Below are 12,066 nucleotides of genomic sequence, written 5' to 3'. Positions count from 1 at the left end.
CGAACACCGCTATCGACCGAATTGTCGGGGTTTTGGGAGGGGAGATTATTTACGCTGGGTATTTCCGATGAGAAATCGATTCCTCTTTTGAGCATTGGTAATTCTTTCCCGGCTAAACGAAGTGGTATGATAATCACTCTATTCGAAAGATGAAATGTCTGAGAGCACTTTTTGTACATTTTGGACGTCGTTCACGTGGATCGTCTTAACCTTTTACCCTACAACATAGAGCCACACCCATGGTCAGTCGATTGGGCCAAAGAACGATCACATCGAGCCCGACTCGTTGTGTATTTGCATATCAGACGGACGCTGGGACGCTTGATCGTGTAGTGCACTAACCTCGTGGCGTGCTGATCGAAGCGTTTGTGTTTAGTCCACACTGTTAGAAAATAGATCACAGACAAGGACTTAAAGACATATACGACTGTGTTCAAATTCGAATACCTTCCAAAAGTAGTATTGCACCGTATTCATAAGATTTTCCTTCGTAAGAAATACTGTGACACGTCAACTTTCACCAACTATCGATATGTCAAATCTACATAAAAATCATTTTTTCAGGTAATAGACGAATTTCATGCCAACTCGACTGGTTGGCAACACCATCCCAGATAGCAGTGAAACGTTGTGGGTGCATGATTTGCATACTTGAAATATTAAAAAAGAATTCTTTTTGAAAAGAGTCAACAAAATTCTTGATTTTTACCATAAAACTATAAATCAAAAACCATAATACCTATAAAATTCTGGTCAAGGGATGGAATGTAGGAAATTGTTTAAATTTTTATAAAAAAATACCAAAAAGTTCTTCGAAAAAATTATACAGTCCATACAATTTCCAACAAGTTGTCCATACATCGGAAGATGGGCACCTTTACAGGAAAAACTTTTTTATGTTTTCTTTGAAAAACTACTATTAATGTTGAACTCGTAACATTTTTATATATAAATTATCGCGATTTACATGTTCCTAATTTTTTTTCTATTTAGAAACATGTCAAACAAGAGAATTTACAGACAAAAATGTTACGAGTAAAACATTGTTTTTTCAGGAGTCTTCATACAGAAATACCTTAGATTCCAGAAACTTCAAAGTTGACGTCTTCGACGAAATTTAATATATTAATAAAATCTAAAACTTTGTTGAATACACTATATCACTATCTTGACTTTACAAAAAAATAGGATTAGATGTAATTTAAAAAACATGAAAAAGTTGTTGTTAAAAAAACTTTTTTTCTGTAAAAGTGTCCATTTTCCGATGCATAGAGGACTTATTGGAAATTGTAAGGGCTATACACAGAGTTATTTTTGGAAAATTAAAAAAATACGTTTTTAAGAAAATGAGTTTTAATTATACAAATAATTTTTTTTTCGGCGAAATTTTTTTTTAAATTTTGTTTATGGTATTTTTTTATGAAAATTTGATTTTCTACATTTGCTGTGACCCGAGTTTTGTAGATATCATGGTTTTCGAGTTATAAACTTCTGTAGAAAGTTAAGAAAATTCTTTTGGCCCTTTTCGAAAAGTAATCTAATTCTTTTTTGAATGAGCTATATTTAGAACCATTGTTAAAATGCTTCATTTCGCTTACGAGTAATTCCAAATGAAATCGACAAATGACAAAACATGAGTATTTTTGATTCGAATGAAAGTGTGTATTCCGTCTGGGTTAGAGGAAATATGAGTTTTCCACAGCAAATGGGAATTATTTGACTCAAGCGTAACATTTGAAAAGGGCGTATCGATTTTATTAAGAGAAATCTTTGATAATTTATATCTCAAAAACTATGAGACGTACCGAAATAGTGTCTTAGAAAGAGTTATAGAGTATTGATGGTTGAATATGAAAAAATGTACACTGAGAAAAAAAATTAGTACCTTTTTTTTCATTCACAAAATAAAAATTCAATTTGCAATATCCAAAATACATATTTTTAATTTTTTTTTTCTAACTTTTCCAAATACATCGTTATGGTAAAGACATATGTTTAGGAGTTACGTTACGAAACATTCGAAGACATGTGGGTTAATACAAAACGTGGCGAAACTAAAAAATCTTTTTTATCTGAATACAGACTTCAATCAATCAAAAAATTGTTGGAAATTAGAAGAAAATTCATAAAATTTCATGAACATGACGGTATAACACGACAAACATATTAGAAGAGATTATTTACTATAAAAAAGATTATAGATTATTTGATATCGCAAATTAAAATTTTATTTTGTAAATAAAAAAATAGTACTTATTTTTATTTTCAGTGTATATTTTTTTCAAACTAAGCCAACAATACTCTATAATTCTTTCTAACACACTATTTCGGTACGACTCATACTTTTTGTGATATAAATTATCAAAGATTTCTCTTACTCAAATCGATACGCCCTTTTCAAAAGTTACGCTATATTCAAAAAATGAACCATGATGATGTATTTGGAAAAATTGTTGGAAATTATAAGAAAATTCATAAAATTTCATGAACATGACGGTATAACACGACAAACATATTAAAAGGGATTATTTACTATAAAAAAGACAATAAATTAGAAATATTTTTTAAAATATCTCGAGAATTGTTGCATTTAGAAGGAGATTGATAATAACCTTTTTTGTTTGAAATCACATCAGAAATCATAATTTGTGGCTAAAAATGATTGTTAACATACAAAAATTCGAAGTTTCGAAAATTTCTAAAAATTCGATGTTCCACAAAGTTCGTCAAAAATAGTTTTACCATCTTGGGCCCATTTTTTAAATTTTTTAAAAATATGTATTTTGGATATTGCAAATTGAATTTTTATTTTGTAAATAAAAAAAGAGTACTAATTTTTTTTCTCAGTGTACATTTTTTTCATATTCAACCAGCAATACTCTAACTCTTTCTAAGACACTATTTCGGTACGACTCATAGTTTTTGAGATATAAATTATCAAAGATTTTTCTTACTCAAATCGATACGCCCTTTTCAAATGTTACGCTTGAGTCAAATAATTCCCATTTGCTGTGGAAAACTCATATTTCCTCTAACCCAAACGGAATACACACTTTCATTCGAATCAAAAATACTCATGTTTTGTCATTTGTCGATTTCATTTGGAATTACTCGTAAGCGAAATGAAGCATTTTAACAATGGTCCCAATTGCTGTGAAAAACTCATATTTCCTCCAACCCAAACGTAATACACACTTTCATTGGAATCAAAAATTCAAGTTTTTAAAATCTGCATTTTTAGGACGATTTCAGTTGGAATTGCTGTTACTCAAGGATGTTCGCAGCGATTCAATTGAAAGACACATTTTTATATTATTTCTACTATTAGCGATATAGTTATGTTATATGTTATGTTATGATATAGTTATGTACTCCTATCAAAATCGTTGCCTTAAGCGTTTCTGTTGATCGCCATATCCAACGTTTACAAGGGGCTTTTGGAAGCATTCATTCCACTGATAAATTTAGGCCTCATTCGTAGAAGACTTACCGAAAACAACAGTTAATATGCTGAGTGCAATTCTTCGTTTCATTCCATATTTCAAGTTCTCGAACGAGCAGGGAGCGACCAACGACTTTACGAATATTACCTGAAAGCAAAACAGAAATACTATTAAAATCGATTTTTTGATTTTATATACATTGTTGCTCGGTTTATTAAAACTAGACGGGTGGGTAATGTTGGGGACATTACCGGAGGGAAAGAGAGGTTACACCAAGGGCCAAGTTAATTTAAAAAACCGTCAAATAGTTTTTCAGTATCTCTCAGCAATAACTCCCAAAAATATCGTTCCCGAAAAAATAATCCACAAATTGTACTTAGAGCCAACAGAAAATGGTGATTGAGTGGTGACGGCACTGACAGAAACTGCATCGGAACAAGTTTTCCACTCAGTTTTTAACCGAAGAACACGGCTCTCACCGCAGTAAGAGCAGTAAGATATCTTCTCCGCATCCGGTTTCAAATGTACTGCACTCTAACACCATTTTAAATCCGGAAACAATTCTCGAATTGGCGGAAATTGAATGATCGATCGAAAAAATCACCAATAAGCACGAAAACACTCCTGAATTCACACAAGCTGTCTTCCGGCAAAAAAAAATTATAAAAAAGAATAAATAATAAATTCCAAATTAACTCTGTGCTTCAACATATTGTGTTGACTGATCGCTATCTAGAGTGAAACTAAAAATTGAGAAAGAGAGAAAGAGAGAGAGTGTGTGTGAAATTCTGAGGTTTTGAGTTTTTACAGTTCATTTGTCTCTGACCTTGAAAAAGGCATTCTGCACACCTTCGTGGCAGCCGCCGATTAGTAGTTGGATAAATGGCGAAGCGATATTGCTGATGAAAATTTTAACCACGAACAAAACAATGTATAACTCTTTGAAAACAGCATAGAGAGAGAGCAAACATATTCCATAGCACAATCTATAATGTAACAATCGCATATCTCATTGCTCAGAATGCATCCCCAAAGCGGCGCTAGAAATCGGCACACCAGCAATATTTCAATTTATGACTTAAAAATGCATGAAACGTCGAGATCTGGTGTTATCTCGAAAAAAAAATTTCTGGCCGAAAATCGACCTTTTGGGACTGAGAGGCAATGAAGGCATGTAAAAAAAATATATATCGAATTTTAAAAACAGACCATGTACAATTTGTTTATTGGCCCAAAAAATGACCTGTGCAAAATTTCAGCATGAGTGCTTTGAGGCACCCCTAAATCATGTCCGATTGAGCTGAAACTTTGCACAGGTATTTTTTGGGCCTATAAACAAAATGTACATGGTCGATAAACTCGATAAATTCGATAATTATCCCAAAAGGTTGATTTCCGGCCAAACATATTTTTTCGAGATAACACCAGATCACGACGTTTCATGCATTTTTAAGTCATTTGGCATCGAAAAAAATCGATTTTCCAAATTTTCTTTATTCCCCCTTGGAAGATTTTCGAGAATCAAAAAATCAAAACTTTGAGCGCTTTGAGGCACCCCTAAATGATGTCCGATTGAGCTGAAAGGTATTTTTTTTGGGCCTATAAACAAAATGTACACGGTCGGTTTTTGAAATTCGATGATGAAATTTTTTCCATGCATCCGTTGCCACCCTAATGCTCATAGATAGACGCACCACAAGAATTGTCCTATTGGTTAGTCTGTTATCAGAAAACATTGGAAAACACTTTTTCAAAATATTTTACCGATATTGCATTGAAGTTTTGGAAAGCATAAAATCCCAAAGATACAATCGAAGTTCTTCCCCACATGTCTGTCTCACCTCAGCTCTCCTACATATGGAACATCTCATCGGTTCATTATAAAGCAACATTCGCTCTGTTACCCGATACCCGCCATGGCAAGCCACGTCAGCACGGATGTTTTTTCTGTTTCTCTCTCTCTTTCATCAATTGCACGCCTGTGTGTTGGTAAACATATGATTTGTATTTACCATCGCTTCTTGGTGAACGCTTAGACCGACGACTGAAGATACATTTCAGACGATCATAACGACGTAAACATCATACGCGTTGTTCTTCGTTTGGTTCTCTGTCAAAATCATTCCATTCATGATGACGCCTGCGCTCTCGGATGCTACGGCCTGTTGAAATGAGTGTGTAGTACCTGTTTTACACACTTTCATGCATACACAGGTGGTGGATGCTGCGAAGCAATTTGTTAGATACTCTCTGCTGTCGCCACAGCTAGGTGTCCTTGTTGAATTCATTATCGCTTCATTGATAATCTGTTCTGCATTCTGCATGGATGGGTGGATAAAAATATCTTCGCTTGGGCTATTTCTGTTCATAGGAAACGTGCGGCAATACGCCTGCCTGCGGGTTTAATCTCAAAAGCACGAGATTCGCTCAAGCAGTTCGTGGATCACACGATATTTTGGTTGTGAAGAAAAAAAACAAAAAAACACTTTTGTTTGCAGGTGGTGAAAAAATCTGGTACGAATATTGTTTTTGAAGGCAACTTTGTATTATAATGAAAAGTTTCAGTAATGATGTTGGAAATGTATTGACAAAGGGTTAAATAAAAGTCAGAAAAAAGTGTTTTAAGTGATTAAATAACATGATGTGAACATTTTCATTCAAATTTTAACATTTGAAAACTGGCTTCGTGTCTTCTAATATGATAGGTTAGTGTAATAACGAGATAGGGACCCAAACTATGGTCCCTAATTGAAAGTCGCAACCAGACGTCGACACTATTCCTTTTTCATCGCGAATTCACGTTTTGTCAAAAAAAAAAAACGTTTTGAAACGAAACCTAAACATTCAGTTGATAGATGTTTGACAAAGTAAAAATTATGTTCGAATTCGAAAATCAAATTAGTAAAGTAAACTTTTATTCATACGGATTCAAGTAAATACTAGGAAAGTTTACTTTACTTGGAAACGGGCAGAATAAGTAAATACTTTTTTTTATTCATACGACCTATTATTTTACAATATTTAACTGAGATATATACTAACTTGTGTTTCTAAATTATGGCGTCCATTAATACATGTTAGTAGATCAAAAACTATGGATACGTTATACCTATGATATAACCGCAAGATTGACGTAGGACTCCCGTTGGCTTAGTAATCAATTGTATTTCTCCAATTAGCAATGATCTCACCTCAAATGTTCCTCTTTGGGTACGATGTAGCCGCTGCGCAGAGCTATCTTTTGTGTGTATTGATTTAATTAATGATTAAACTAGTGAATGAATGAAACTATTTACGAATTCAAAACAAATCCCAATTTAAGTCAATTCATGTATTATGGTAGTAGTTATCGCAGCAAATAGTTATTAACATTTTCCCTAATCATCAAACGGTATGCGTAAAAGTTCAGTGAGCTGGCGACATGAAGAGATATCTTCCAATGCAATCTTGAAGCATTTGTACCCGTTTTTGTAGACCGTGATAGCAAAACGTATTCCGGAGTGTAAAAATGCTTGAGGGTATAAAAGTATTGTCGACTTGAATGTATCTGCAATGCCGAATGTCCCAACTTCTTGGATTCGGAATCTGTGTTGGGAAAACACATTCCGGTTTCCAAAAATGCAAGCGAGTACGAAAGTACCCGCATCTTGCATCTATTTTACAATGCCGATTTCCTCAGGCTCCATGGTTTTGAAATCTGTGTTAGAGCTCTCGCAGACTACAGACTTTTGTCGTCCGATAGATTGGTCGGACTCAGAATGGAGTGATATGCATATGCGCACACTACACCGATTCAGTACCGGCCGATGAAAAAGTTTGATAGGCTTCCCGATTGCATTCAAACTATTCGGTCGGCCAGCTATCGGCCGTCCGTTTAATCAGTACTGACTAGCATCGATCTACGTACACACGACGGTTGTTTTTCGGCCGATAGTTCAATTCGTTCTCAATTTTGGCATCCGACATACGTGCCATGCGAAAACTGAGAATGGGATGCACCCAATGCTCTCTGAATCTCTTTTTGATTTTCCTTCACCGTTCTCTTCGTCGTTGTCAATCACAAATTAAATAGTCTTTCGAGAATATTCGGCCGACAGTTGGCTAGTGTGCGCACTCTTGACCAACCCGACTGTTTGGTTGGCTCGGTGTGCGCACTAGCAACCCAATCCGTCCACACTATCGGCTGAAAAAAAGTCTGCAGAGTGCGGGGGCTCTTAGGGAAATATTCCGATTTGCAGAAACGCAAGCGAGTACAAAAGTGCCCGTAGCTCGCATTTATTTTGCAATGCAGATTTCCTCAGGTTTCATGATTTTGAAGTCTGTGTTAGGGAAACATTGCAATTTGCAAAAACGCAAACGAGTACAAAAGTACCCGCTGATTACATCTAATTTGCTATGCCAATTTCCCCTGGCTCCATGGTTTTGAAGTCTGTATTAGGGAAACATTCCAACTTCCAGAAACGCAAACGAGTACAAAAGTACCAGCAGCTTGCATATATTGTGCAATGTCGATTTTCCCAGGCTTCGTGGTTTTGAAGTCTGTGTTAGGGAAACATTCCGATTTGCAGAAACGCAAGCGAATAAAAAGTACCCGCTGATTACATCTATTTTGCAATGCCGATTTTCCCTGGCTCATTGGTTTCGAAATCTGTGTTAGGGAAACATCCATCCATTCCAACGATCGTACCTCATTCGTTGCGCAATCATGACTGAGTGGATTTCCGAGCGGCACTCGCTTATATACCGGTTGGTGTGATTTAAATAGCCTGTTTTGAAAGCAATTTTAGGGCTATTGAAACAAGTTTATGGGTCAAAAAGTAACAAGGGCATAACACGTAGACATTTTATCTTTCGAATGAAGTGTTTATCATACCATTTCGTTCATTTGTTTAGGAGCTATTAACGTTCAAAATCTCGTTCTCCGGCGTAACGCTTTCGTTTTCGAAACTTTGAACTCACACCCCAGTATAGAAATGAAAGAAATGAAAGAGTAGTCCTACGTCAAAACTGTCAGAAGTTATCAATTAATTGAATCAATTACACCCATACCTCGCTATACGGCCAACTCTCACAGCTCATTCGAAGAACACCGACCCATGTAACAAAGAGTTCTTTCCAGGACCATCATTTAGAATATGAAATTAGTCAAATTCACAAATTTCAGAACAATAAAAAAAACTAAATTCAAAAACATTTTCATCGAATAAGCACAGTATGCTTCGAAAAGAAATAAATATACAAAATTTTCTCGATAGATCCTAAAATAATTACGGAAAAAATAGCGTAAAAATCCAGTGGATATATAATATAAAATATACACAAGGCGGAATCGATTATTTATTTATTTATTCCATCATCTTCGACTACGTCGTACAGATTGTTTTCTTATAAACTAATTAGTCTAAAAATCTTATTCTAGAACTAAACACATTTTTGGACAAAATAAAATCAAACTCATCACAAACATTGTTGAACGATCGCAAACATAGATTAAAACAGTTATCCTGTATAGAATCGAGCCAGAAGAATTTTGTTTTATTTAATTTTTTTGAAAATTTTCGATTCATCCCTTAAAAGTCAGAAAATACATCTTAAAAAAAAAATCCGAATTCTGTCAGGAGGTGATAGAGGATATTCGATGAATAAAACCCTTCTACGCATATGTTCAAATTTCAACAATGGCAGAGTCATTGAATTTTTTCTCTGTTTCGGACTCTGTTTCTAACTGGTTCTACTTCAACAAATACGCTACGAAACATGTAAATTAGAGGATTTAAATAACATTTTGGAAGTGAAAAACTTAAAAGTTAGTGATTTTTAAGGTGTTATTGTTCATTGTATCCAAAAATGCATAATAAACTTGATTGTTTCTATTAACCTAATTCAAGCTCGCTAACCGTTCTACAATTTTTTCTTTGACACCCAACTTCTGTTATTTTAAATTTCGCTTCGATTAAAATTTTCAAAAATCATGATTTTTACTCAACTGTACTTATTTTAGCCAATCAACTTTGACCTTATCGTTGAAATATTATATTTTTTCTTTAAATAAGCCATAATTGAATAATAAAAAAATTGTTTTTGTCAAACTGTATATAATCGAGTCTAAAATCAATATAATCGAATCATCTTTGATCGAGTCTGTATATAATAATCGAGTAATCGAGTCCGGCCTGCATATATTTCAAAAATATCTCTTTTTTGTACTGAGTTTTAAGGTGAATGTATTATTTTTGTTGAAAGACAACAATTTCTCGAAACAAAAAAAGGTCGTAATTACAAGTTCAAAACTTTCAGTATACCATTATACCATATCACGTTAGCACAATATAAAAAAATTAAAATAAAGAAAATGAGTGATACTATTATACCTCACGATTTGATTATCATTGATCAGCATACCTCAGTTATGATTCTGGCATGTGGCATGTGCGCACCATTTATGATCCGGATTTCAGGTTTAATACCACTTTTCGAAACTGTGCTATGGGTATGAATATGAATATGGGTATGAATGGATATGAATTTCAATACATATTTCAGATTTCATATTCACTTCACACATGAAATACTTCTTGACAGTGTGATGCATAAGTGCCTTTAACGTAGGACTAAGTTTAACAGAAAGGTAGATATAGAATGTGAACTGAGAATCTAAAAATTGAACATGTAAACAAAATTATGAAAGATTTCGGTCGTTTATAACTGGGGGTTTCTCGATAGATCACATAGATATCAAACGATTACAGATATTTTTATATCACGATAAATATTTTAATATTACAATAGAAAAAACTATAGTTTTGTAAAAACCAAAAAGTAAAAAAGTAACAAAGACCAAAAATGTTGCAATGAAATTCCGCCTTGTGATTGGTCCAATCTATGGCTGGCCAAAACGAGTATATAATGTAACGACGAGATATAATTTTAAATTTGAAACAAAGGTAGTGCAATAAATTTTGTTCTCGTTGCGCCAAACCGTCAGTTTCCCTTCCGTGCTGAAAGGACTAGCAAAGATGGTTGCTTCAAAGTACATTCTCAGAATATGCACAAAGCAAGCTCAATGCAGATTTCAGGAAAAAATAGCTCTGATATCGTTCAATTTTTTTATATTTGTTATTTTTCGAAATAAATTAGACGCATATTTTTTATTTTGCCCTATAGGGTACATAATTCTTTTGCCAATGCACCCATTTTTGAAAATTTCTAGGTTTTTGATCGCTTTTGATCTGTAATTTCTTCAATTTCTTCAATATGAAAGTTAATTTGGTGGACTATTCAGAAAGAAATATTATAAGGCACCGGAAAAAAAGAAAGTTTCTCTTCATATGATCATTGGAATGATCAGACTTTTTTACCTTATTGATTTTTTCTATATGCTTTGTTAAAAATCTTTCCAAATATCATATAAAAAGTGAGGGTGTCTTTTTTCTCAAGTTTCTCGAGTAAAGTGGGCATGAAAAATTCTTCCTAGAAAGTTCATTCAGAATCCTTTCATTGAAAGTAAAGAAGGTCGAAAGATTTTGTTTTCGTAATTATTGATTATCTTTTTTGATAATTATTTTTGATAAATGATTGATATAATTTTATTTTTTTTGACACCACCCACTATATTATTTTTCAAAATTTCCATCGTCGAATTTCATATCCGACTTACGGATTCAGAACCCATTTATGTGTTCAAACATATTCAGTTGCATATACAGATGATAAATTAATCATCTATATTTCTCATGGAATTCCATGCCAAACCGATATAGTAGTTCTCAGATTTTCGTAAAAAGTGGTAGATTTGTTCATTATCGCGAAATATTAGACCCTTTTTTTCATAAGGGTGCCCACTTTCATTTTAGGGTGGCCCGGAAAATCCATTTTTTCGCCTTTTTCCAAAAATGACTTTTCGAGAAAATTCATAATTTTTCGAACTACTGGACCGATTCAGATGACCGATATATCAAAATAAAGCCAATTCTTATTCTATTCCGGAAAAATATCACCCTTGCCAAAATTTTGCATTTTGTTCTCGTAATTATTGATTGTATTTGTTTTTTGGTGTTTTCATTTCTTCGGACTAGTGGGCGCTACTTTTTTATATTTTTTCTTGAAAGCTAAGAAACATATCCAAAAATCAGAGATGTGATTTTTGTCGTTTTTAAGTTATGAATTTTCAAAGTCAACAAATGAATAAAAAATCAAATTTTCCCCCTTTTCCAAAAAAGAAAAAAATCATAACTCTTAAACTCTGGACCGATTCAGATGATCAATATATCAAATTGAAGCTAATGATCTAACGAGTGTTAACTAAAAAATGAGAATTTTTTCAATACCTTTCAGTAACTCAAATAAAGAGCGTAAAATTTTCTTTCTCCATGAAAATTGCTCTTTGGGCTCCCTAGAAACAGTAGGCGTGTTTGGTTTTGCTAGTTTGAATTTAGTCAAAACAAAGATGGCGTCGAAACAGCACGTGCTCCGCGAACGCATCGTACGGTTCTACGAAACGCATTTCCAGCAAGGAAAAAAGTTCACGGTGGCACATTTTAAGGAAGAAAAAAAATGGGTGGGTTATATCTATGATATAACCGCAAGGTTGACGTGGTACTATCTTAGCGTAACAATCATTTGT

General features: G+C 33.8%; 1 protein-coding gene across 6 annotated transcripts in view; it reads right to left on the bottom strand.

Annotated features, from left to right (window-relative positions):
• LOC129779703 (phospholipid-transporting ATPase VD) overlaps positions 1-12,066 on the bottom strand; it is a 176,009-nt gene that overhangs the window by 96,769 nt on the left and 67,174 nt on the right. The window contains exon 2 of one of the 6 annotated variants that reach the window (XR_008743744.1): positions 3,491-3,590. The exons of the other annotated variants lie outside the window; for them this stretch is intronic. The gene's annotated coding sequence lies outside the window, so the exon portion shown is untranslated. The remainder of the gene's footprint in view (positions 1-3,490; positions 3,591-12,066) is intronic. 6 annotated transcript variants of the gene reach the window in all.

Source organism: Toxorhynchites rutilus, chromosome 3 (assembly GCF_029784135.1).
Source record: "Toxorhynchites rutilus septentrionalis strain SRP chromosome 3, ASM2978413v1, whole genome shotgun sequence".
Classification (NCBI taxonomy): domain Eukaryota; kingdom Metazoa; phylum Arthropoda; class Insecta; order Diptera; family Culicidae; genus Toxorhynchites; species Toxorhynchites rutilus.
This window is presented reverse-complemented; position numbering and strand designations above follow the sequence as displayed.